The sequence below is a fragment of the Petaurus breviceps genome, unplaced genomic scaffold, assembly GCF_028583685.1.
Source record: "Petaurus breviceps papuanus isolate PSGF00001 unplaced genomic scaffold, PetGlider_PUasm1.0 99, whole genome shotgun sequence".
NCBI classification, from domain to species: Eukaryota; Metazoa; Chordata; class Mammalia; order Diprotodontia; family Petauridae; genus Petaurus; species Petaurus breviceps.
Genome location: NW_027187465.1, coordinates 8,281,200 through 8,308,892, shown reverse-complemented (window position 1 = coordinate 8,308,892; position 27,693 = coordinate 8,281,200). Strand labels below are relative to the sequence as shown.

Here is a 27,693-nt window from a genome sequence, read left to right as displayed (position 1 = left end):
CCGGACTCCAGGTTGCCATGACCACGGAGGCGCTTCCCCGCCCCCTCCCCCGGCGGCCCCCAGCCCCCCGGCCCCGCCTCTCACGCTGGCCCCGCCCCCTGGCGCCCCCCACCCCCCTGGCCCCAGCAGGGTAGGCTGCGCGCCGGCCGCCGGGGCTGGGAAGCACAGCGCGGCTCGGTGCAGGTGGCGGCAGGTGTCCTACAGCCCCGGCCCCGCAGGGTAGGTTGCACCGTGGGGCCGGCGGGGAGGGGCGGGGCATGAGAGTGGGAGGGAGCCCCGCTGCCCGCCCGCCAGTCCGGCCCGTGGCGAAAGCGCTGCAGGTGGAGGGCGGGCCATGGCGGTGCCCTGGGCGAGGGGCGAGCGAGGCGCGGGCGGCGACGGCGGCTGCGGAGCCCTCGGACCCGGGCGGCTGAGTGAGTGCCTGGCGGCCGGAAACTTTCTGCCCCGGGAGAAAAGTTCCCTGAGCGTCCGGGGAGGGTCTGCTGTGGGGGCGGCGGGGAAGGATCGAGGTTCGGTGCATCGGCAGTGGGAAAAGGAGTAGATCCCAAGAGATCTTCCTCCAGGACTTGGGAGCCTGGGGGTGGGTGGGGGGGCCTCGGCCGGGATTCGGAGGCCCGGCGGGCGAGCGGGGACTGGGAGCCAGTGGATTCCTCCGTCCGTCCCCTGTCCTTCGTGCAAGGTTCGGTAGTGGATCCTGGGCTGGGAGCGAGTGGATCGCTTGAAAGGCGGTGTGAGAGATTGGACGGGGCCGGGATTTGGACTTCTCTGAGTGGATTCCCCCAGACTGAGGTTGTGGGTTGGGGTGGGGGATAGGAGATCAGAGCTGGAATCCCAGGGAGAGGTCAGGGTCCTCGGGAGGGTTGTGGGTTTGGAGACAGCGGGCCGCCAGGGCAGTGAAGGGGGACTACCACTTTCCCGAACCTCCGTGGAGCCCTCGCGGACCCACAGCGTCCGGGGCGTGGGAAAGGCCTGCAGACCCGCCGTGGCCGCCCGGCCGTTCCCGGGTGATACCCCGCGGGCCAGGCTCCGGTCCACCCCTCTCCCCGGGGAGCTGGAAGGCTCCCTCGCCAACCTCTCTGGGGGCTCGTGTTCCCTGGTGCGTCCACCCCCCCTCCCGCGTGGATTTCCACCTTCTCACACAAAGGGCCGCGGAAGGGAAGCCAATGGCTAGGTGGTGGGGGGCGTGGGGTCCTCTGTGGACGTCCCCCTTCCTGACTCCCCCACATCTGCTCGGTTGGGAGAACAACAAAGTCGCTTTGATGGGATTAAGGGCTCAGGCAGCCAGCTCCAACCTAACCCCGACTCTCCCGGGAGCTGCACAGGATTTCCCCTTCTCTGTCATCCTGCCTTCCCCACCCCCAAGCTTAGCTGGGCTCAGGCTGCCAGATCTAGGGCCTGCACCAGAGGGAGGCAGGGGTCCCCGAGGGGAGGATTGGGTGACCCCTAGCTTCGGGGGAAATGGCCTGTTGCCCTACACTCAGAACCCGACCTTTTAAATAGACGGCTAGCTCTGGGGCTCTAGCCCCTTTCCTGGTAGCCTTAGACCTCATTATCTCTTGAGGAGATAATTGAGCGTCTGACATCCATAATTTGCCCTAAAACTGGTTCTGATGTCTGTGTTTAATGCCAGGCTGATACTTAACTTTTCCAGAGGTTATCCATTATCTCTTGGAGCATGATGTGGCTTTTGGACCTGGTACCAAAGTTTCCCCCCACTCCTCATTTTCTCTGTTTATGCCTCCTCAACTCTGTCTAGTCTGTTATATCTGAGGTAAGGCCTTTTTCATCTAGCAGCTCGGGGAACTTGGTTTGTGTGTGTGTGTTGGGGGGGCTGGGCCCTGTCTTGGCCAGCTTGGGTCAGTAGGTTTGGTTTAATAAGTAACTTTTTATCCCAGGCATTCGCTCTCCTTCAGTGTGGCTTCGACTTTGAAAATGTCTGAGTTACAGATTGGTTCTGTTAGGATGTTGGTGACCAGGGAGACACTGGGGGCCTTGCTGAAGTGCCAGCATCATTATGGAAGGGATCACTCAGGTTCAAAGACCTACCAAGGGAGCTAGGAGGGGCCTTGGAGGTCACCTGGACCACCTTCCTGACTAGGGCATTCTAGGATGGGTCAGATCTATTTTAGGCAGGCTCAGTTTTAGCTGGAAAGCAAGCAGTCATGATTGGGATTTCCGTAAATAAATAGAGCTTGGAAGCGGATTTGCTAGTATCTGCATTGAGTAAAAGACTTCAGAGTGGACAGCTTGTGGCAAATTAACATTTTATTTCTTCTTTAAGAAAAGTTTTCTTCACAAATCACAGTCATGTATTTCCTCCACCCTTGTCTTTTCCTGTGACAAGGAAAAGTCTGCTAAAGGAAACTACCCAATATATATTGCCTTAGTCTGACAGCATTGCAAACCTCTCTGTAAGTCTAAAGGAACGTTTAGCTGACCCCTCTTATTTTGCAGAGTAGGAAACTGAGACCCAGAGAAGTTAAGTCACTAGCTCAAAAACACACCCACAGATCCTAAGTGATAGTGCAGGACTTAAACTCAGTTCTGGGTTGGTAGAACCATTCATCTTTTCACTGAGCCATGTGTATTGAAGGTGTGTTTCTTTATCTCAGGCAAGATTGGTCATTATAATCACACAGTTTTATTATTCATTGGCTTTACATGAGAGTTCTCATTGTGTATAATTAAAAAAATTTTTTTTCTTCTTGTGGCATGGTTCTGGTCAACATTTGCAGTGATTTCCTGTCCCTTCTGGTTCTGATATGTTCATTGCTAGGTGACTTAAGGTCACAGGTCTAAAGCTAGAAGGGATCATAGGGTCACTTTATAAGATGAGGAAACAGAGGCTTACAAATACCAGATGACTTGTCCAAGGTCCTACAGCTAGTAAGCATCAGAGGAGGGATTCAAACCCAGGTCCCTACCTCCATGTCCAGCAGTCCATCTGCTATGCTGCCTTTCCTATGAGGCACACTGAAGTAAAGTGAGTTCCCCAAGCCCATCTTGCTGGTAAGTGGCAGGGCCAAGATTCAAGCCTCTTAATTTGAGTTTATTTTTGCAAATCCCTTTGCTCACCAAAGATCCAGGTGGTCGAGGTGGGTATTGACTTAAGGTGAGGCCATTTGGGAGAATCCCAGGGATGAGGATTTCAGGGAGGGCAGGCAGTGAGATACAGCAGTGAGGGTGAGGGATTCCTAGGCAGAAGCTGTGTTAGGATCCTGGGATTGGCACTGAAAGGGACTTTGGAGGTGGCCTAATCTGGTTCCTTCCCTTTACAGAGGGTGAAATGGAGGCCTGGGGAATGACTTATTAAGGTTAAATAAGCAGTAACAGCCAAGATTTGGATTCTGCAAGTAATAGATTGCCTCACAGGAGAAACCGAGTGAACAGAAGCATTGATTTGGTACCTGCTGTGTGCTGTGGAAGTTCTCTTTCCCTCCCCTGATCTGAACTTGGGGGCCTCATTTTATGCATTTGTAAAATTGGGCAGCTAGGTGGCACAGTGAATTGACCTTGGAAGCAAGAAGACTCATCTTCACGGGTTCAGACACTATGACCTTGGTGTTAACCCTGTGTGCCTCAGTTTCCTCATCTGTAAAATGAGCTGAAGAAGGAAATGGCAAACCCCTCCAGTATCTTTGCCAAGAAAACCCCAAATGGAGTCATGGCAGGTCAGACACAACTGAAATGACTTCAAAAATGGCTTGGATAATTAGTATTACATTTCCCTGTGCCCATGGTGGGGGGTTCTCCTCTGCTAGACTGGAAGCTCCATGTGGGCAAGGACTGGCTCTTACTTAGCCCTGGCACCCCTCTCGACCAAAGCAGGTGCTTTTGAAGATGAAATAAAAGATACTAAAGATGCCTTTCCTCAAATAGAGAAGCAGCTGGGCTTTGACGTCTCCTTCAGTTCTAAATTTCTCTGATTCATGTTTGCAATCTGAAAGACACAGATTGTGGAATGACTTACAAATGAGAAGAATTCTTACAAAACAGAATGTCAGAGTCTCACAAAGATTGTCAAAGCCAGAAAAGCCTGTAGAGAATGTCAGAGCTGGGAGGGAGCCTAGAACATAGACTCTGTCAGACCTGGGAGGGAGCTTAGAACATGCTGTCCAAGCAGGGAAGGACCTTAAAAGTCAGAATGACAGAGCTGGAAGGTATCTTAGAGGTTGTCCCATCCAACCCACTCACATTTACACATGGAGAGACTGAGGCCTGAAGGGAAGAAATGATTTCCCCTAATTTAATGGACAGTTGGATGATAATGGGCTTGGGAGCATTTTAAGCGTTGGCATCAATCCCAGGAGGTTTGATAGGAAGAAGAGAGTTGGAAGGCATTCTAGGTATGGGAGATGTGTGTGTGTGTGTGTGTGTGTGTGTGTGTGTGTGTGTATAAATGGTGGGTCAGTCCTGCCTTTAACATTTAGCTGACATTGACCTGGCTGTGTGACCTTGACCATGACCTTTTGGGTGATCCCAGGTCTCTGTTAGCTTATGCAAAGCCCAGTGGACCAGAGAAGTCATGAATGAGGTTGGTGAGATGACTAGAGGCTCTAGAAAGTCAGATGGGAGAGTTTGTATCTTACAATCTGCTCAATCGTGTATTCAATGGACATTTTTGATCTTATGAGTTAAATTTGGCTTCCAAAGTTGGATGAGCTTATGCTTCTCTCCAGCCCTCTTTGCATATGGTTCATGCTGAATTATTTTTTTTTTTCTATCACTAAAGAGACATTTGAAAGCTGATATGGTTTCAGGAAATGAGTCCTGCCAAGTTTACGGTTTCCACAGCTTTCTCTAGCGTGGTGGAGTAGAGAGAGCGCTAGACGTGGAATTACAGAGGTGAGGATTTGAATCTCGCTTCCAACACTTGCTTAACCACGTCTGACATTTCCCTAGATGTAGGACTTTGAGGCAGTCACTTATTTGAGTCTTAGCTTTCCAGTGCTGGAAGTCATCCCAAAGCCATTTAGTCCAGTCTTCAAGTTATAGATGAAGAGGCTGAGACCCGGGGAGGTGTGTGCCCAAGGTTTTACAAGGAATAAACAAAAATGGAGCCCTTTTGTTACTCAGATGTGTCTGAAATGTGCTACTATCATGGCTTTCTTGGGCATAAAGGAACAGGCCCTGGTGCAAGGTGCCAGCTGGTGTTCTTTGACAGGAATCACTGTGGGAGACCAATAAGGCTCAGGCATCGTTGACTTGGTTTTGGGGTCCAAGTGGTAATTATGAGTAATTTTCCTTGTATGCAAAGTAAATAAACAGGAGAATCTCCAAGGTAACTGGTTAAGTCAGATCATCACCAATTTAAAAAAAAGTAAGTTAACCATCGTCACCCCCCTTTTGTCCATTCCAAAATGAAGAACCAAAAAATCTAGTTCTAAGGTCTAAGACACTTTGTAGAATGAAATGGAATGGGATGTTTGCTTGGGCCGTGGTATCACTCACCTCGGTTGGCATTAATCATTTTAGCCATGGATTGTCCTTCCAAAGTGACCCTGGAGGCAGGTGAGATTTTTTAAAAATCCAGATTTTTTTAAAGTGTAGGGAACTGGGATCCCATTGAAGAAATTCCTTCTACCAATGAAGGCCAACACCTATTCTGCAGCTGAGAGGTTTAGTGACTTCTTTGGGGTCACAAAGCAAGAGATGGCAGAGATGGAAAGTGACATTGGTTAGTGCCGCCTTTGAGATGCTTCCTCAGCTCATACACTGGAAGGTTTTTTGGTTGGGTTCTTTGAGGGAGTGGTTGCTATTTTGTAAAGGAATTCTGTGGGTTCATTGTAGCTCAGGAGCCCCTACTGGTGTATTTACCTTTAATAGTCAGCCAGTGGACACTATTAACTGGAAGTGAAGACCCTTTCCTAAGGCCTTATCAGGAGAACCATAGATAGAGAGCTCCTAAAGATCTTGGAGAAAGTTTGGTCCAACCCTCTGACTCTACAAATAAGGAAGCTGAGTCTTGTCTAGGCTCATTCAAGTGGTAAGCATCAGAGATGGGATTTGAACCCAAGTCATCTGGCTCCAGAATCAGTTCTCTTTCTCCTCTTCTACCAAAGAGAAAAATGAGCTCCATTAACAAGCATTTATTAAGCTCCTACTGTGTGCCAGGCACTGTGTTAGGTGACAGAGATACAAAGACAAAAATGATACAGTTCCTTCTTTCAAGGAGTTTATGGACTTTGAAATGAGGGCAAAAGCTCTGTGGGCTAGGTAGGTTTCCCATCCTCCCAACCCCACAATGTTCTTGCTAAGAAAATTTACCTCTTGGATTTAAGTGAAATGTGATTTCATAATTTAAGGAAATGTTTACTTGTGAGAACAAGCCCAAGTTTAGCAAAATACCTTCCTATCTATGTATAAATGTGGAAGTTTGCTCTTAAAAGATCTTAGAATGTCAGAACAGAGCAAGGGAGGGTCCCATCTGGAAGGGACCTGCTCTTAAAGATGAGGAAACTTTAGCCTTGAGAGAGGAAGAGGCTTGGCCCAGGAGGATGACCTTTTTATTCCAAGTGGCTACCAAACGTTTTGTACCCAGAGTGTGAGGAAGGAAGGCCCTTCCCAGCTCTGACCCTTCAGGACCCTTGGCTTCTATTGAGAAGGCAGATGGAGAGCTTCCAAAGGCCTTGGTTCATTGGCGCTTTGTAAGGGATGCCGTGGAACTATTGGGATTCCCTCTTACAGATGAGGAAAATGAATTGTGCCTGTGAAGTGAGGTGGGGTGGGGGGAGTCTAGCAGTTGTCAGACTATAGTTCAGGATTTCTTAACCTGAGATTTGTGAACTTCTTTTTAAAAATTTTTTGATAACTACATTTCAATATAATGAGTTTCCTTTGTAATTCTATGTATTCTATTTTCTCCATTTGCAAACATGATTCTGTGCAGGCGTCCCTAGCCTCTCAAAGGGGTACACACAGGAAGCCCCTCCATTTGGAGATGAGGTAACTTAGCTTTGGAGGGAGGCAGGGCATCCTGCGCCAGCAAGGTCTCTGAACTCCAGGCCTCCTGCTCTTTCCTGGGTTCTAGGTGGCTGTCTTTGTTTGGGATTTGCTGGTTTCCCATCTTTTTTTTATAAAAAAGGCAAAGCTGGGTAGCTATTTGGAAGAAATAAAAGGCCCACTAGAAGCTCTGAGAGCAGTCCTTAGCCTGCCAGGAGATTGGGGACATTAATCAAAGGGAAACATTTATGATTTATCTGTGGGCACTTTGAAGGTGTAGACTTCTTTGACAGTCAGTGGTGGGTCTCCAGCCAAAGAGACAGTTCAGGGTAGGGTAATGAGGGCTTCACTAGGTCAGGAGACTAGGTTCTTAATCCTGGCTTGGTCACCATCACCTTGTGACCATAGACAAATCCCCCTCTTTCCCTCAGTTTTCCTATCTGTAAAATGTGAAGGAAGGGTTGAAGGGGATGTCTTCAGGCTCCTTCCTAACTCTTAAACTTGGATGCACAGGCTTGATAGAGGGCTGGACTTGCCATTGGCAAGATGTGCCTTCAAATCCTGCCCCTGACAGTGAGCATGGGAAAAACCACAGAAGCAATCTGGTGCAACATCGTCTTTATACAGATAAGGAAACTGAGGTTCAAGAGAGGTCACAACAGTAGTAAGCTTCAAAGGTGGGATTTGAACCCAGGCCCTTGGACTCCAGAGTTTGGGGTCTTTCCAGTGTTCAGAAGATGAGGGTCATGAGGGTCTTGTTCCCCCAAGAAGCCTTTAAGACCAGGAAAGTCTGGGCTCCCACGGGAGGATGGCCAGGCCAGGATGTGATTGTTTTCCAGGTGGGGCCCAAGGCTAGGCTCCCCAGGGGATGGTGCGATGTGTATTGTTTTCTTTTTCCTTTGGTGACTAAGATTTTTTTTCTTGGGGGGGTGCCCAAGTGGAAATCACTGTTTATTTGTAGACTGATGAGAGAGAGGAAGCAGGATGTCAATGTTTATTGCCCAGTCCTTGGAGGAGGTCTGGCGGTCAGCCTTTGTGTAAGCTAGGGGTCAACCTGAGCCATCATGGCAGAGTCTCCCTCCTAAGCTGGACTGGAGCTCCAAGGGTGACGTTCCAGGGCATAATGTCTGTGACCTGGTGAGCACAGCCCCTGAGAACAGCAGTGTCCTTATTCTGAGAACTCCTTACACCTGCCAGCCAAGAACTCTTTCCATAACGTTTAGAAATTATAATATCAAATGGCACTTAAGAGTAGCTAGCATTTATTTAGCCCTTTTAAAGTTTGCAAATCACTTTTCTTTTATTCTCAAAGCAACTGTGAGAGGTTGGTGCTATTGTGATCTCTCTTTTACAGATGAGGAAACTGAGGCAGGCATCAGTTCACTGAATTGCCCAAGGTCCCACAGCTAGTCTAAGATGGGATATGAACATCGAGGCATCCTTGACTCCCAATTCAAATTTTATCCACTGCCCCACACTGCCTCTTGCTTGACTTCTTGGCTTAGGAGGCATCATGGTACAGTGGGTTGGTCTTGATAACTTCTGAGGGGCTAGGTATGATTCTGTATCTGCAGAACAAGATCATTTTTCTTCCTTATAAAATGAGTCTAGACCAGATAGACCTTGGGCAACTCTTAACCCCAATTGCCCTGCCCTCCTCCCTCCAAAAAGCAAAAAAAAAAAATACAAGTGACCCTGGGGGAGTCACTTCCCATGTCTGTGGTCCAGGCAATTCCCTAAGACTGTAAGGTGCAGAACAAATTAAATATTATTATTTAAGTGTTATATAAAATATTAAATATATAATTTAAATTATTCTGTTATTTAAAAATGACTACTGTTATTCCATTGTGTGGGCTGGAAAGAATGCTGGGCTTCAGAGGCGGGGCTCCTGGCTCAGAATCTTGACTGCTTGTTTCATCCTGTGACCTTGTATGCCTTACCGACCTGGTTTTGCCTCTCGGGGTCTCAGTTTCCTCATCTGTAAAATGGGGATGAACTCCCAGGGTTCCTGGACAGCACTTTGTAAACCTGGAAGGGCTTTAGAATTGGGAAGATGCTGCAGCAGCTCTCATCATTCATCCTCATCATGGTAAAGTGTCCAGGGATTCATTCACTGGGTGTGCAAGGTCACTGGGGTCCAGGAGGGCCTCATGGAGGAGGTGGCCATGGTGGGATGAGCAAGAGACAGATGGGCAGAGAGATGGTCATGGGGTGAGCCCCACAGAGTTGAAAGGTAGCTTAGCTGAGTTTGCCAAACTCCAGACAGCAATACCCCTATTAGCAGATTCTCTGGGAACAGAGTTCCTTTTCATGAAATTGGCCCCGGCCTGGAGCCGGTGGAGGGACAGTTCTGGCCTTTTCATCCCTGGCTTGGCGTAGGGCCTGGCTGAGGTGGGGAGGGCCCTCCACCTGCCATGCCAGGAGCTGGGGTGATGTAGGTGGGGGCTGGGCTGTGGCCACGGTTGGCCTTTATGCCATTGGAGGGAATGGCTGGAGCACTGCTATCTCTGGAGGGGGTGGATCTCCCTTCCTGGGAGGTCTCAAACCTCCAGACATCTTGTTCATATCTTGGTGGCAATTCCTTTCATATATGGGTTGGACTAGATGCCCTGAGGTCCCCTTCCACACTCATCCCCCTGAAGGGGAAAGGAGGCCAACAGCATCCCACCTAAGAGCAGGTGGGGTTGGGAGCAAACCTTGGAACCCTGCCTTGGGCTTCCTAGATTAATTTCTACCTTTAAGCCTCACACTGAAGCACGTCTTCATTAACACAGATGTGACTTAGGGAAGGAGCCCTTGATATGGAAGGAGGGAGCCCCACAGAGAGGTGGAAATCTCAACTCTGCTACTGACGATCTGTGTGACCTTGCCGTGTCATTTCCCCTTGTCTTCTGGCCAGCTCCACACCCTGATGCCTTCACTCTGGCCATCTTTCTTCTCTCCCCCAACTGGAAACTCAGATTATGCTTTGGGAACATCTGGCCCTGTTAGTTCACCCAGTATTGCCTGGAACCAAGTCTGGCCATCCTGAAACCGTCATCTCCCCTTCCCCCAGCTCCTTCTTTACATATCTCCCTGCCCCTTCCCCTCTTCTCCCTTGGGAAGTAAGTTCCTTCATGGCCAAGGTGGGAATTTGCTTTGCTTGCCTCTGCCTTTTTGTGATGAGGCCTTGTTTTTTTTCTTCTTTTTCTCAATAAGTGGGAGGAGAGGGGCGGGGAGAGAGGATAGACATAGGGTAGAAAAAAAATTAAATTAAGAAAAGAGGGTCATTGGAAGCATTTCGAAAAATGGACAGAAGAGAATAGAAGGGGAGAAAGCATCACAGATGAGTAAGGCAGCTTTGAGAAGTAGATACTGAATTTATTATCAACTTAAAAGAAAAGCAAGCTTTTTAATAATATTATTATATTATATATAATATATTATTATAATATAATACTATTTTTATAAAATTACATGATTCCATGACCCATAATTCTTAGTATCACCTTCTTCTGTTACACTGTGAATATGAAAATGCCCATTTTATTTGCTGTTTGTTAAGTTCTGAGTTAAGAAAAAAGAAAAGAATGTAACCTTCTTGAGGGAAAGGCCTATATTGGTTGCTGCATCTGCATCCCTGAGGCTTACTCAGCACATGTAGTTCTGGCATGTAGTAAAGAAGCATTTAAAAATTGATGTTCAAGCTCTTGCTCTCTGTCTCTGTCTGTGTCTCTCTCTCTCTCTGTCTGTCTCTGTCTGTCTGTCTGTCTGTCTCTTCTCTCTGTGTCTTTCTTTCCTCTCTTCCTCTGTATATCTGTCTCTGACTTGGTCTCTCTCTCTCTCTCTCTCTCTCTCTCTCTCTCTCTCTCTCTCTCTGTCTCTGTCTCTGTCTCTCTCTCTGTCTCTGTCTCTGTCTCTCTCCTCTCTGTGTCTTTCTCTCTTTCCTCTCTTTCTCTGTATATCTGTCTGTCTCTGACTTGGTCTCTCTCTCTCTCTCTCTCTTCTCTCTTCCTGTGTCTTTCTCCCTTTCTTCTCTCTGTATGTCTGTGTCTCTCCCCCTTCTTTCCTCTTCTGTATAATAAAGGACCAGGACAAACTGGTCTCTGATGCCTCTGACATCCCATGATTCAGAGTCATGACATAGTGTTACAGAACACTGGGTCCTGGATTCAAATTCCGGCTTTGTTAGTTGCTAGCTATGACTATTGCCAGGTTATCCTCTCTCCGAACCTCATCTCTAGAAGTCCCTTCCCACTCTGCTATTCTTTGTATGTGTTGGTTTCCTGGTTCTCTTCACTTTGCATCAGTTCATATCAGTCTTCCCTCTGTCTCTGTTTTCAGCATCTTCATCCTTTCTTACTAAGTTCTGTTGTTCTAGGTACTTCTGTGGTCCCCAAGATTTCTCAGTTACCAAATCATAATATTCATTCAGCAGACCTTTATGGAGCCCTTGCAACAAGCATGGCCCTGGACCAAGTGTTTCAGGTCAGAGGTGTCTAACATGAGCCTTGGGCTGAATGTGGCCTCCAGCACTCCTGAGTGTAACCTGAACCAGTTAAAATACAGTTCCCTCCTGATTTTAATGTGTTGATATATTAATAAAGAAATGAACCTATAAACACTTGTGGTTTTCTAAGTCAATATACAGACCACAGGGATCCTTAGGGACTACAATTTAGTGGCCCCTGTTTATATTTGCCTTTGGCCCCACTTTTCCAGGCAATACAGACCTGCATAATACTTTCTTTGTGCTCTCTGAGAGAGTCTTACAAGCATGGAAAATAATTATGTCAGCAAGTAATTATAAGATAATTAGAATATCATTAGTGTCCAAAGAAAGTTGTGAATAGAATAGGATTATAGATTTAAATATGGAAGGACCTCAGTGGTTTTCTAGCCCAGCTCCCACATTTTACAGAGAAGGAAACTGAGGCACTGGGAGTTCACTACTTGAATTTTAGAGGAGAAGGAAGACAGGTCATTTTCAGCGGGGTTGGAGGGTGAACCAGATATGGCTTCATGGCAGAAGTGGCCTTTGAGGCTAGCATTTCATTAGAGAGAATGTCTGCTCAGGAAATACCTTGCTTTATTGGCCTTTCTGATTTTTGTGGCTCCATATCAGGTTTTTCCTGGTATCGTGTGCATTGGAGGGATGTCCCATCCCCTCAGTAGAGGCTCAGCTCCTTGAGGGCAGGCCCTGCACCATCTTTCATCTTGGATTCCCCAGTGATGAGCACAGCAGGTACTTGATATGGGGCTGATTCTGTTGAATTTCTCTTCTTGTTCAGTGTCTGTTTTCTTAATGTAGAAGAGATTGTCCCCTTAGTAGGGTGTAAGCTCCTTGAGGGCAGACCTTTTGGTTTAATGAGATACACATAGTAGGTGCTTAAGGCAGGTTTATGAGCACATAGTAGGTGTTGGTGTGGATTTATAATTTCATTATTCCCAGCTTGGAGACTTTCTCAATCATTGGAGATTAGCACTTGCTCTCTCAACTCAGTGTCTTGGACAATTGGGGGTGTGCACTTAAAAGTAGTGGACTTGCCCAGGGTCATACAGCCTGAATGTAGGTCTTGTGGACTCTTGCGGCCTTCATTCTAACAAGGACACCCAGCCTACCTTTGAATAGAGGGTGTAAAAGGAGGAGAGGTTTCCCAGGATGGGGAACAGAGCCCTGCAGTGGAAGTTAGGGGGCCTCAGCTTGCTTCCTTGGCCCAGTCATTGAACTACTCTGAGCCTTAGTTTCCTTCTCTGCAAAAGGAGGGATTTAGACTGGATGACCTCAGAGGTCCTTCCCAGTTTTAAATCCCTGGAGACCTCTTCTGCTTAAGACTGAGTGGTGAGTTCTTGTTAAAGTCCCTCAGACTGGTTGGGAGCTGGGCCTGAGGTCAGAGAAGCATGAGAGCTAGGCCTGGATCAGAAGGGCCACTGTCCCTTCCTCTCCCAGAGTTGGATGTCAGTGGCTCTAGCCTCTGATGGGCCTGAGAAACGGGGGGAGGGGGGTGCCTGTCCATCTTAACTGGTGGGGGAAGGGAGGGGGGGCTCCAGAGCAAGGCTAGACTGGGCAGCTGCCTCAGAGCCCAGGTCTGGGGTGTGTGAGGCTGGGGGTGCAGGAGTAAGGAAGTCTCTTGGGACCCACCACTCTCTGCCTGTCTGTCTCTGGTTCTCTGTCTCCTTCTATCTCTGTCTCAGTCTTTCTCTTTGTCTCCATCTCTGTGTCTGTGTCTGTCTTTCTCTGTGTCTCCCTCATCTTGACCATTCTCTGAGGATGGATAGAAATAAGAGGACTCCTCACTCCGTAGGAGACAGATATATTGGAGATCCCTGAGCTATCAGAAACCTGGGGGTATTTAAAGAATTTGGTAACTCAAAAAGCAATGGGATTATAGATTATCATAGTTGAGAGAGACCTCAGAACATCAGGAGATGTCACAGCTGGAGGGGCCTTAAAACAGAGCATGTCACAGCTGGGAGGGACCTTAGAACAGGGGATGTGTCATAGCTGGGAGGGGCCTTAGCGGGGGTGGGGGAGGAATGTCAGAGCTGGGAGTGGTCAGAAATCCCAGTATCTAGGATTTCATAACCTGGGGTCTGTGAACTTTAAAAAAAAAGTTTTGATGACTGTAATTCAGCAATAATTGGTCTCCTTTGTAGTCCCATGTATCCCATGGTCCTTAGAAGGGCTCCCTCAGCTTTCCCAGGTTGCCCAAGGGTCCATGACAGCAAAAAGATGAAGACCCCTCCCCCCATCACAGTCCATCCTGCCTCTATTTACAGAGGAGTAAACACACCAAGGCCCAGAGAGAACCACCACCTGTATGATCTGGGGGGAGTCACTCTTGACCTTCCAGAGGGAAGGAGGGAAGTCTTTTGCTTCAGTGGACAGAGCCTGGAGTCAGGAGGACCTGGGCTCAAATCCTGCCACTTCCACTTATTGCCAATGTGACCCTGGACAAATCACTTTGCCTCTCCAACTCTCAGTTTCCTTTTCTGTAAAATGGGGGTGATAAGACCTGCTGCACCCTACTCACAGGCTTGTGGTGGGGCTCACCTAAGATGATTTAAGCCAAGTGCTTGGTCTGCTTTAAATAGAGAAATGTCAGTCACTCCTGAGGATGGATGATTTTGATGGTGATGACAGCGTGCATTCATGGCACCTACTATGTGCCAAGTACTGTTCTAAACACTTTTAACAAAAATTATCCTGTTTGATCTTCACAGCAATCCTGGGAGGGAGGTGCTATTATTACCCTCATTGTACAGCTGGGGAAACTGAGGCAGGCAGGGCTCAGGTGACTTGCACACAGTCACATGGCTAAGGAGTGCCTCTGATAGAATCTGAACTCAGATCTTTCTGATTCCCAGACCCAGAGCTCTAGCCACTGAACCACACTGCTTCCTTCTTTACCTTTGCAAGGTTATGAGTGACCTTCTCCAGATCACATCAATAGTGCTCTGTGCTTCAGGCTGCCTCTAACTGCCATTCTTCTTCCTCCTTCTCCTCCTCTTCCTTCCTCCTCTTTCTCCCTTCCCACCTCCTCCTTTTCTTCCTCTTCTTCCCCTTCTTCCTTTTCTCCTCTTCTCCCTTTTCTCTTTCTTCTCCCCTTTCTCTTCCTTCCTCCTCTTTCTCCCTCCCCACCTCCTCCTCCCCCTTCTCTTCCTCTCTTTCTTCCTCCTCCTCTTCCTTTTCTCCCTCTCCCCTTTCCTCTCTCCTTTTTTGTTAGAACAAAAGTTCTTCATTTTTCAAACCACCTTACAAGGCAGAAATCTCACTTTTCACCCCATCAGAGGGGCCCCAGAGCTACGAACTAGTGACTTTTGTGACTGGGGCCAGCATTCAGAAAACTGCCTTCAGATCTTGTCTTTAAGAGAAATTGGAGTTGGCCTCCCTGCCCCAGCAGTGGGAGATGGAGTTCCCAAGGCCTCTATTGGGAATGTTGGGGAGCAGCTCACCTGTGCTCCTCTGGGGAGAGAAAGCACACCGTCTTCATTCCTTCATCATTCAGAGTTCTAATGCCTTTCCCAGCCCTGACATTGCATTAAAACCTCCCCAAGCTTTGACATTTTGTGTTTTGCGATCTCTCCCAGTTCTGACTTTCTCTCTTCTTAGAACTCTTCCAATTCTGCTTGGCATATGTTAATAAATCCTCCCTCCTTCACTTCCTCCTTCCCTCTCTCCCTCCCTTCTTTCCTTCCTTCCTACATTCATTCCCTCCCTCTCCTCCTTCTTTCCCCACACCCCAAACTCTGACATTTCTTTTTTTAATTAAAAAAATTTTAAATTAAGTCTTAAAAAAATCAATTTCATATTTAATTTTTCCCAATTAAATATAAAGACAATTTTATCATTCTTTTAAAAAAATTTCAAATTCCAAATTCTCTCCCCCACCTTGTTAGAAGGGAAGCTTTTTGACATAACATTTCCACACAAGTCATGTTGCAAAAGAAAACACAGACAAAAAGAAAACCCTAAGAAAAATAAAGCAAAGAAAAAGTGTGCTTTGTTCTACATTTAGGCTCCATCAGTTCTTTCTCTGGAGGTGGACAGTGTTTTTCATCATACTTTTTCCGAAGTGTATTGCTGAGAATATCTAAGTCACTTATAATTGACCATCACACAGTGTTGCTGTCGCTGTTATACAGTGCTCTGGTTGTGCTCATTTCACATGTAAGTCTTTGCAGGTTTTTCTGAAAGCACCTGCTCATCATTTCTTTTCTTTTCTTTTTTCGCTTTTTTGGAGGGCAGTTAAGGTTAAGTGACTTGCCCAAAGTCACAGGCTAGTTTTCGTGTTAAGTGTCTGAGACCAGATTTGAACTCAGGTCCTCCTGACTCCAAGGCCGGTGCTCTATTCACTGCACCACCTAGCTGCCCCCCTGCTTGTCATTTCTTATAGCACAACACTATTCTGTCTCAGTCATATACCACCTCTCATTCAGGCATTCCCCAGTACATGGGCATCCCCTCGATTTCCAATTCTTGGCCACCACAAAAAGAGCTATTATCAGTCTTTGTGTACATAGAAGTCCTTTTTCTTTGATCTCTTTGGGATACAGACCTCGCAGTGGTCTTGCTTGGTCAAAGGGTAGGCATGGTTTTATAGGATTTGGGGCAGAGTTCCAAATTGCTCTCCAGAATGATTATCTGACATTTCTCATAAGCTGAAGTTCTCCAAAGCCTCTCCCAGCTTTGGCATTCTACATCCTGCTCAGTCAATTAGAATAATGCTGCTAAAGAGGTCAAGATCACAGGTTCTGTTTCCTAGAGGGTGGCTTAGGTTTGCTCTGATTCACAGCCAAGGACTACACCCCTAACCCAGGCCCGTCAGCCCACCAATGCCTCGCCTTTGGCCACGAGGCGGGGATTAGGTGAGAGAGTGAGAATGAGTCAGTGCAGGTCAGTCCCTGTTACCGGAAAAACCACTCTGATGCACTCCAGTATCTCTGTTGGTAGGTAGGTGAGCAGAGGGAGGGCTGTTTGGTATGGTTCTGATCCTGTAGACCCTGTGACTGGAACGTTGGGAAGTCTACACTTGCATCAGACCCAGGCATGCACCTGTCTGCATCTTCCTGGAGGTGAGGAGGGGCCAGGAGAGGTTTCAAGGTTGGGAATAACTTTGCCAGGTTGAAATTGGTTCCCTGTTTAATCCAATTCGTCCACTGTTCATTGAATGCCCACTGTGTGCCAGCCAGTGTGCTAGGTGCTGCCCATACAGAAAGAAGACAGCCCCTGCCTTCAAGGAGCTTACATTGTCCTGGTGCCCAAGGTGCTTGGGGGAGGGAGACACCACTAAGCCAAGGGGGAGTGAGGCCTGGATGTCTTGTGGCTGATGGCCATGGCGCTTAAGGTGAGCCTGGAAGGAAGTACCAGGACTTTTGGAGAGTACACATAGGGCAGTTTGTCTGGCATGTGAAATGGGTGAGGGAGAGGAGATTGAGGGCAGGGTTGTGAGGGGCTGAAAATGCTGAACAGAAGACTTTGGGTTTTATGTGGGAGGCAATAGGGAGGCCCTCAAGCTTCATGAGCAAGAGAGGGACCCAGTCAGACCCATGCTTTAAAAAATCTCCTTTTGGCGGCTTGTGGATGATGCATCTGGGAGGAGAGAGACCACTCAGACACCTGTGGCAGTGACCTTGAGAGGGCGTGAGCTGGACGGGAAGGATCTCCTACTTATGATCTGTGTGCTTTTCTGACTTACCTTCACTGTAAAATTCTTCCTTCCCCTGGAAGGGATTGGATGAGGTTCATGGAAGGATCCAATGAGATAATGAGTCTGAAAACATTTTGTGAACAATTAAATGCTCAAGAAATAAGACTTGTATGTTTTTTGTAGAGGGAGAGGAGCAAACATTTATTGTGTGCTAAGTGTTTTCAAATATCTCATTTGATCCTTACAACAACCCTGGGAAGGTAGGTGCTGTCGTGATTCCCATTTTACAGTTGAGGAAACTGAGGCAGACAGGTGAAGTAACTTGTCCAGGGTCACACTGCTAGGGTGTGTGTGAGGCTTGATTTGAATTCGCCTTTCCCTGACTTCAGGGCCAGGGCTTTCTCCATTGTACCACCTTAGCTATAACTATAGAGTGCTGTGTGCCCTTAAGAGTTTGTTATTATCAAATGGAATAGTTACTCAGTGACAAAATTGTACAAGACTTTCTCCCCATAACCATTTATTAAACACTTGGTGTATGCCTTGAGGTCAAGGATCTAGATTTCTGTATCTGATTTAATTGCCTGAAGTCTGTGAGGCCTGGGACAGGTCAGATATGGCCTTTAATTGTAGTGGAAAGAACTTAAAAAAAATTATTTGAAAGCCCTTTGTGCCCTTTATCTCATTTTGATCCTCCAAGGTCTGCTTTCTCCAGAATCCTGAAGGATTTCTAATCTTATCTGTTCTGGTAGTCCTGGCAACACAGCCCAACCTCCCCTTCCCAGGTGACTCTTGACCCTGACCCCGCAGCAGTAAATCTGTCACAGGGTGGGGTCCACCCAATATGCCTTTTACTTTCTTTGATTTTGCCTTCAGATGTTCTTATACCCATTTTACAGATGAGACTTAGGTTCAAGAGGGGCCGGATGACTTAAGAAGTGTCACGGGTGGTATTTGAATCTAAGCCTTCCAACCTTCAATTCCAGCATTTTCTCCGCTAGACTGTGGTGGTGTCTCCCTATCTGTTCCTTCTGTGTCTTTCCAGCTCTTTCTCCATTTCTTTTGTTTCTCTCTTCCTCCTTCCTTTCTGTAAGCTGGGGGAATGTGGGGTATGACCTGGAATGTTTATTTACTCTGCATCCCAAGCATGACTCACTCTTGTGGGCCTAGAGCAGTCCTGGGCCCACTGTTTGTTTTCCAACTGGCAGGGGGTTTGCAGTGTGGTTGACTCTGGCATCAGGCCAGCTCCAAACCCTGTCCCGTAGGGATCTGCACTCTTCAGGACGTTGTCTGGTATCTAAGGCTAGGAAATGGCTTTTTTTTTTTTTTTAATTCCACAGAACCATTTGCTTTAGATCTGGATGGGAAAGATTTCACCCTTGCCCACTCTATGTCAAGGGAAACCTTTCTGAGTGCCTGGGGGGGAGAAAGGCAGTGGGTAGACCATGCGTGTGTGCAGCTGGCTCTGGTGGGGATCCCGTGGGAAAAGCAGGGGACTCTGAAACCAGGTTTGAGTGCTGGCTTTGACATGTCACTTCTCTCTCGGCCTTATTTGCTTCATCTGTAAAGTGGGGACAATACAGTTACCTGCTTTACCAGGTCATTGTGAAGGAAGGGCTGGGTAAACTTTAAAAGGCTATAGACAGAGGAATGATAAATAATCACGATGACAGTGGGTGTTTATATGGCATTTTTTAAAGTTTGTAAAGTGCTTTTTAGGCTTGTTATCTCATGTGAATCTTATAACACCCTCAGGAGATAAATGCTATTCAAATCAACTCGACCAGTGAATATTTTTAAAAATAAATATTTATTGATCCTTTTTTTTCATCACTTATATATCCCAAATGTATTCCCTCACCCTTTCCCTGTCAGAGAGAGAAATATTTCATAACAACAACAGTTTATTAGGATTTATATAGCGCTTTAAGGTTTGTAAAGCGTGTCCCATAAGGTCCTCACATCAGGTCCTTGGAAGTAGACTCTTTTTTTGATAGATACTGTTCAAAGTTAAGTGATTTGCTTGCAGTCACACTGCTAGGAAGCATCTGGGGTAGGATTTGAACTCAGGTCTTCCTTACTACAGACCCAGCTCTCCATCTGGGTCTGCACCACCAAAATCATCCAAAATATTTTAAAAGTGTGACTGTATATAACATGCCTACACACACATCACAAACATGTTATATATAGTGGCCGCTGGACTAAAGAACTGGTGAGGGGTCACCAGACTGTTATATGTGTGTGTACACATATACACACATACATATAGTCAGACTTTTACATGTACAGGTTTCTTTATTGCACAATGCCTAGATATACTTAGCACATATACTTAGCCAGTTAACAAACACTTGTGTATACACACATATGTATATATAAAAACCAGCGTGTGTGGATAGAACCCATACATACAAATATATGCATGTCCATATACAAACATATCAGACTGTTATGTACAGATACAGAATCTATAAACCAGACTATACACACACGTATGTATGTATATTCCTATATTATGCACTTCCTATATGTGCTTGGTACACAAGTACCACTTAAATTCTTATGTGCACACACATGTATATTTAGAAAAACAGATGATTCCATGACGCATACATATTCTGTATAGACTTTTCTATCTATTGTGTCTGTCATGTTATATATAACTATATATGACATACACAGTTAGACCTTTTTTGTAACATAGACTATACACATCTAGCTATACATAATGGTCTGTGTGTAAGTATGTATATACAAGTATGTGGCATATAGACGTTTAAAATAGGCACACGTATGTGTATATGTACACACAAGTATTTGTTAACTGACTTCTATGAGCCAAGCACATATACGAACTATGTAATATAGGTAGGCACATAATATATGTATGACTATCATTAAAATAGAAAATAACACAAAATAGAATGTAATATAAATGTCTGACTATGTATGTGTGCATATATTATATGCAATACATATATGTATTATATGCACAATATAATAGTCTGATTATATGTGTATGTATGTATATACATTTATGTGTATGTATTTGTGTTTTTAAAAATATACACACATATGCACGTGTGTGTGTGTGTGTGTGTGTGTGTGTGTACTCCAGCTGCTTGTTAAGTGACTCCTGTGTGCCAAGCACGGTTCCAGGCCCAGGGAACACAACGGTGAAAATAAAAATGTCCCTACCCTCAGTGGGTTTACATTCCCCCGATGGGAAGCATGGCGACAGACAAGAAGACGCAAGCCCTGTAGACAAGGCACTGCTAAGGCTGCAGAGGAGTGAGCTGATTGTCCTTGCCCAGGCTCATGGTACAAGCACTGGAGGCAGCATTCGAACCCTGGACTTTCTGGCAGCACTCCTCAGGCTTCAGAGGCGCCTGGGACGGCCAGAGATGAGGGAGCTATGACTCCCGACCTGGGGATCTCATGGCTGCTGGGGAGCTGGGGTGTCAGAGACAGCCCCAGCCCCAGGCGGCCCGGGAGAAGGGCCCTGCACAGATATTTGTAGACCTGGCTCCCAGCTGGCTGAGCCTCACAGGGAGACTTGTGCAAGAATGGGAAAAGAGACCAGTGTCAGGCAGGGTTGGTTTGGGGTGGCTGCCACTTGGTTCAAGTTCTTTCTTGTCCTTTCCCCTGAAGTCTATAAGCTGGGGATGAGCCAGCGGGTGTAACCTAGAAAAATCAGGAGATCTGGGTCTGAGACCTGGCCCTGTCACTTACTAGCTATGCAACCTTGGCTAGTCACAGCCCCTCTCTTGGCCTCAGTATCCTTATCTGTAAAATGGGTATAATAACCCCTGCCCTGCCTAGGACACCGAGATGTCCCTAGGATCAATGAGAGATAGACTATGGAAATGAAAAATAATGTCCTCCCTCCCTCCCTCCCTCCCTCCTTCCTTCCTTCCTTCCTTCCTTCCTTCCTTCCACCTTCTTAGCATTTATTTTTAAATTTTGAGTTCCAAATTCTCTCTTTCCAGCTCCTCCCTCACCCATTGAGGAGGCAAGAAATATGATACTCATTATACATGTGAAGTCATGCAAAACATAGAGAAATGATGTTCTCAAGGGACGCACCCGCCTGGCTGTGCCGCTCTGATATTAGGAAACCTGCCTTATTGCTTCTGGGGTAAAGCACGAATGCTTCTGATTATCTTGTTTGTACAGAGGGGTTTATGTATCCTTGGGGACATGGTCTGTCTTTGTATGCCTAGTACTTAGCACAGTGCCTGGTACATAGTAGGTGTTTAATAAATGCTGGTTGACTAACTGAACTTGGCATTTAAGGCCCTCTACAATCTGGCTTCCACTTACCTTTTCAGGAAAGGAAAGCACAAGCGATGATTAAGCTCTCCTGTATGTCAGGCTCTGTGCTAATGGAATTACAAATACTACATCATTTGCTGCTCACAACAGTCCTGGGAGGTACTGTTTTGATCTTCCATTTTATAATTGAGGAAACTGAGGCAGATGAAGCTAGGTGACTTGCCTAGGGTCACACAGCCAGTAAATGTCTGAGGCTGGATTTGAACTCAATTCAAGCCTAACTCTGGCAGCCTTTCCAGGCTTTTTTCATATTATTCCCCTGTGTGTTTTCTACATTCCACTGAAGTGGCCCACAAATACTTCTTGGACCTTACTGCTCTCATCTCTCACCTCCAATTTTTTGCACAAACCACTCTATAATTTCCATTTGAACTCTCAGAGTTCTTCTGGGTCTAACCCAGGTACCATTTTGCCTGAACCTCTGGTTGTCGAGAGATCTCTACCTCACTCAGTTTTTCTGGGATGCTCTGATACTGGCTGTGTTACCACTTGACCTTGTGGACCCTCAGTTTCCTCCTTTGTGAAATGGGTGTGATGATGCCTGTAGTGCTCACCTCTCAGGGTTGTTGGGAGGTTCCCAGCGAGAGGAGACCTAATCCTCCTTAGCTTTTTGGTGTTTGGTACCTCCTAAAACTCCTTTGCATTTCCCATGACCCATATACTCTAGGTCTAAGGCAGGGGTCTAGGATATACCTGGGCCTTCTGGGATCAAAACCAAATATTTCTACTTGGTTTTGGAAGTTCTTCAAATCTGGTCCCGACCTACCTTCCCAGCCTTATTTTAGTCTATTTCGGTCACTCCCCTTAGCCATTTCTTTGGTCCAGTGGCCAGACAGGGCTCCTCACTGTTCCTCCCACCTGATACTCCATCCCTCGTCTAGGTCCTCAAGCTCGGAACACTCTCCTGCCTCACCTCTCTCCCTTAGAATCCTTAGTCTTTTTGAAGGCTCATTATGTCTTGAAACAGGAGTTCTAGGCCTTTTGTGCATTCTGGACTTCTCCAGCCATCTGGAGAATGCTATGGACCCCTTCTTAAAATCGTGTTTATAAATGTGTAAGATTAAATACAGAGAGGGAGGGTAGAATAGAATTTGGAACTCAAAACTTAAAAAAAAAAAACTAAAAATGGTTTTAAATGTAATTTAAATTTAATTAATCAATTAAATTTAAATTACATTTAATTGGGAGAAAATAAATTATTAAAATATTTAAATGTAGAATAAAAATAAAGGAATTAGATAAAAATTAAATATAGAAGAATTTATAAATAAATAAATTTTTATGTAAAAATTTATAATATGCGAATTTATAAATATATAACATATAAAATATAAAGAAAATAATTCTGTTAAAAAAGATGTAATTTTTCCCTGATCTGACTCTATCCAGAGATTTCTTGTGGGTCTTTGGACCCCAGGGTGAGGACCCTTGCCCTTTCCTTATTCTTTTTGTATTTGGGTCTATCTTGTGTATTATCTAACATGTTATATTTGAGTATATCTCATGTTTGGGTATGTCTTGAAGTGTATTGTAGTGCAAACTCCTTGGTTTTAAGGATGGATTCATTATTATCTTATTTTTTTGGCCTATTTGTTTTTCTGTTGCCAGGACCTAACCCAGTGCCTGGCAAATAATTAGTACATGATAAATGCAACTTTAATAATTATGCTTTTATAAGATAATGTGAATTTAATTAATAAATGCGCTTTTAAAAGTACATTTATGGTTGTCTCCAGAAATGGAGGCCCTCAGGGGTGAGGATGACTTGTCTGTGGTTGTACAGTATCCCTAGGGCATCGTGTGTGTGTGTGTGTGTGTGTGTGTGTGTGTGTGTGTGTGTGTGTGTGTTTGTGTGTGTTATTTCATGACCCCCCCCAGCCCTAAATCCTCTGGGTGTGAGCAGCCCAGGGTCCCCAGGTTGATGAGCTGGCTCCCAGGGCTAGTGTAGTCCTGCTTCTGGCAGGTGAGTAGGTGGAAGGGATGTTTCCATCACCTTGGTTTCTGGGTGCTTTGGAAGCTCCCAGTCAGATAGGCTCAATGAAAGACAGCTGTCCTCAGCACACAAGGGGAGGGACTTGGCCCTTGAGAAGATTAGATTTCAGGGAGCCCGTTTCTTCCTTCTGGCTGTCCCCACTGGGCTTCTGGAGAACCTGTTAGTGGGATCCAGTGGGAAAAGTCATGGATTTTTAGAGCCCTTATAGCCCCAACCCCTTATTTTACAAAGGGGGAAACGGGGCCTGGGAGAAGGGAGGCCACTTAGGATCAAGAGTTAGATTGAAAGCTGTAAGGGGTACTTAGAGAGACCAAGTCCATTTAGCCTCAGACACAGACTAGCTGTGTGACCCTGGGCTAGTCACTTAACACTATTTGCCTCAGTTTCCTCATCTGTAAAATGAGCTGGAGAAAAAAACGGCAAACCATTCCAGTATCTTTGTCAAGAAACCCCAAATGGGATCAAGAAGAGTCAGACATGACTGAAATGATAGAACAACAGAAATAAAAAAGGCCAAACTTTCATTATGTAGAGTGGGAAACTGTGCCTTGTCAGGAATGACAAAGGTCCTGTCATATAGTATTGAAGGCGGGATTTGAACGTGGGTCCTCTAACTCAGATGCAACCTTTCCCTTACTACTTGTCAAAGATCCCATGAGTTAGTCTTCCTGTAGTGGCACCCTCGCTGGCATACCCAGCATGGCTGCCAGCACAAGTTCTTAGATCTGCTTTACTAGGAAAGAGAGCTGTTCAAGGGACCAGCAATCTTTTAATTTACATTCACTAGTTCAGGGGAAAAGTCAGCACCCTGAACTTTAGAGAAAATATAAGTAGAGAAACAAAGACCAGCAGACAGGACTCTGACTCCTGAATCAAAGCAGTACTGCTCTATTGTATACATGCATCCCTGGATGGAGAGAGCCTTTACATCTGAGCAGTTGGGGCACTCTGAACATACAGCTACTCAGAATCTCGACCAGGGAATCACAAGATCCTTCTCATAAGCGAGTCTCCCAAGCAAAATACCAGCTTAGAGTATATATACCCTTCTCAGAGCCAGAAGGTACCACAGCCCTCCTGACTCAGTGCCTGATTAGAAATTAACAAAAGGTGTGAAAGCCTTCCTACAAGCAAGCCTCCCTCAGGCAGTCTCCCTTCATGGGCTCCAGGTGAGGTCTGTTAATGGGCTGGAAGATCTTAAATCCCATTAACACTACACTGCCTGAATTCCCACGTGTGTCTTGGTGCTGGGGGGGGGGGGTTTGGGGGGCATGCTCTTGGTCACAGAAGCCATCCATCCCTTGCCCACTCCAGCTCTTGAGATGGACATGACTTTTGTGTTTAGGTTACCCATATTTCCTGCCATGTTCTCTCTTCTCCTCCCCTCCCAAAGAGCCGTTCTTTAATCAATTTTTAAAAGAGGATGGGAAAAGAAATCAAAAGAATGAAAATATCAACAAAGTGTGACAGTATATCTGGTGTTTCTCTCCCACGGGCTCCCACCTGTGCAAAGTGGCACCATGAACAGCCCCAGGGTGGAGGGCTGAGGATGCCAGGATTCTGAGAAAAAGTCAAATGAATAAGGAACAGGGCAGGAGGTGGGGCCTGGAGGAGGCTGTTCTGGTGGATTAAAAGATGAAGCTTTTTCTTCTCCTTCCAAACCTGGCCTCTCCTGCCCCACACCCAGAGAAGGTGGTGAAACGGGTTTCTGCCCCTGCCGCACCTGCTGCTTCAGAGGTTCCTGGATGCCCCTTGCTGCTGGCACCCTGCCCCTGCCCAGATGCTCCTGGGGATCACATGGTTTTCCCCGCCCCCACTTGGCCCTAGGAGGGCTCTCCCTGACATGTCTAATCTAGTCTCTGGGATCTTCCAGGGGAGGGAGCATGACCTGCTGGGCAGATATCACAGAAAGCAGTTGTCTACAGGAACAGTCTGAAACCTTAATGGGGAAGGCAGAGGGACACACTCGGTATTCAAGAGTCTTGTCTTCGCAGAAAGGGAGGAGGTTAGACCTTGGAGAGAATGGAGAACATCGCAGGTCAAAGCTAGAGGGCTCTTAGAACAGTAGATGTCAGAGCTGGGAGGGGCCTTAGAACAGGGGATGTCAGAGCTGGGAGGGGACTCAGAACAGGGGATGTCAGAGCTGGGAGCGGACTCAGAACAGGACGATGTCAGAGCTGGGAGCGGACTCAGAACAGGACGATGTCAGAGCTGGGAGGGGACTCAGAACAGAGGATATCAGAGATGGGAGGGGCCTTAGAACAGGGGATGGCAAAGCTGGGAGGGGTGTCCTGTGCAGTCCCTTTGGTTTACAGGGGAGCAAACAAGCAGGACCTAGAAGTGACTGGTGAGATCCTCCAGCTGGTAAAGGTAAAGGACAGAGGAGAGCTTGGGAGCCCACCTTCCTTGCCTGTTCCCACCACTGGGAACAGATTTCCCAATGTCTGCCAACCTGATTCCCTGTGGAGTTCCCCCCCCCCCCACTCTGGGCTCCTGTCCCCTGTGGCCACCACGTTCTCTGGGCTATTGGCTTGGCCATGGGATGTGGGAAAGATGCTTGTGTGATGTTGGAGGATGATTTACATAGCAATTATCCCCTTAGGGTCCTGTGCCTTTTCTGGGCTTGATCTAACTGTGCCTGGCTGTGTCCTTGAGAGCTGGGAGGAGGCAGTAATGACTAAGACCATTTCCTTCAAAGAGGCAATAGGGAACAGATTGCACCCTGGTCGGGTAGACGAGGATGAGGACAATTTATCATCTCGCTAGTGCCCTAAGGTTTGCAAAGTACTTTGTTTTACTCATGATTATCCTGGCAGGTGGAGGTTTTGTAAGCGTATCAGTATGCCCATTTTACAGATGGGGAAACTGACGCAGAGGGAGACAAAGTAACTGGCCCAGGGTCCTGTAACTAAGAGGTGCCAAGGCCAAGAGACCCAGTGGGTGGGGTTCTGGACCTGGAGTCAGGAGCCCTTCAGATCTGTCCTCCCAACAGCTTCCTGGCTCTGTGACCCCGGGCAAATCACTTAACCCTTGTGTGTCTCAAGTTTCCTCATCAGTAAAATAGGCGTAATAATTAATAATAGCTCTATCTCCCAAGGTGGTTTTATTTTCATGTTTTGGGGAGTAGGGATGGAGTAAAAAAAATGATGCATTTTCAGTGAACCTAGAGGGAAGTGACTGATATTTCAACAGACTGACGGCTCTATCTATGACTTTTTCATCTAAGTTCTCCCTTTTTAAAAGAGGAAACAAAAAGTATTATTGATATCTTTTGTTTGATTTAATTTTTAAATTTTTTGCCTGTTTTACTTTTTAAATTTATGTTTAGTTTTTAATATTCGCTTTTAAGATTTTGAGTTCTAAATTTTCCCCCCTTCCTCTACCACTCCTACATGTAGGATCATATTAAACATATTGTGAAACATGTTAAACATATTATGGAAGAAGAATCAGAATAAAAGGGAAAACCATGAGAGAAAGAAAAAACCAACACAAAAGGAGAAAATAGTCAGCTTCAGTCTGTATCCCTAGTTTTTTCTCTGGATGTGGACAGCATTTTCCATTGTGGGTCTTTTGGAATCGTCTTAGGTCCTTGCATTGTTGAGAAGAGCTAAATCTATCAAAGCTGGTCATTGCACAGTGCTGCTGTTACTGTATACAATGTCCTTCTGGTTCTGCTCACTTCACTCAGCATCAGTTCATGCAAGTCTTTCCAGGTTTTTCTAAAGTTCACCTGCTCGGTATCTTTTGTTTTAAATCATAGCGACTCCTGGCTTTTACCCCACCTCATAATTGGAACTGTTTCTCAGAACAAAGAAAGACACTCATTTCTAAAACCAAGACATTGTATGCAGCACTCAGTCTCCTACCTGTCTGCTGAGAGGAAAGAAGGAATACCTGCTTATTTCCTTATTGGTGCTACAAAAGCATTATGACTTTTTTCCCTTTTAATTGCTAAAAGTTTGGCTTCCTTTAAGTTATTTCCATTTGCCTTAATTTAGTCAATATTATTATTTCTCTGGCTCAGACTCTGTGGGTCTCCTTATTTTACTGTGTGAGTTGTTATTATTTTCAGTAATAACTTTTGGTGAAATAATATTACTTAGCATTTAAGTAGCACTTTAAAGCTTGCAAAACACTTTATAAACACATGATTTTATTCTTACCATAACCCTGAGTGGTAGATATTATCATCCCTACTTTATAGATGAGGAATTTGAGGCATAAGGAGGTTAAGTGGCTTGCCCAGGGTCACCCAGCTAGTAAGCCCAAGACATGATGGATGAA

At 46.1% G+C, this 27,693-nt stretch overlaps 1 protein-coding gene across 6 annotated transcripts in view; it reads left to right on the top strand.

The window, feature by feature from the left end:
* KIAA1671 (KIAA1671 ortholog) overlaps positions 1 to 27,693 on the top strand; it is a 222,620-nt gene that overhangs the window by 509 nt on the left and 194,418 nt on the right. Inside the window, exon 1 of one of the 6 annotated variants that reach the window (XM_069081785.1) lies at positions 119 to 219. The exons of 1 other annotated variant lie outside the window; for it this stretch is intronic. The gene's annotated coding sequence lies outside the window, so the exon portion shown is untranslated. Of the gene's footprint in view, positions 1 to 118; positions 220 to 279; positions 414 to 15,973; positions 16,501 to 25,320; positions 25,445 to 27,693 lie in introns of those variants that run through there. 4 more of the 6 variants (XM_069081786.1, XM_069081783.1, XM_069081789.1 and 1 more) reach the window with 4 other exon arrangements.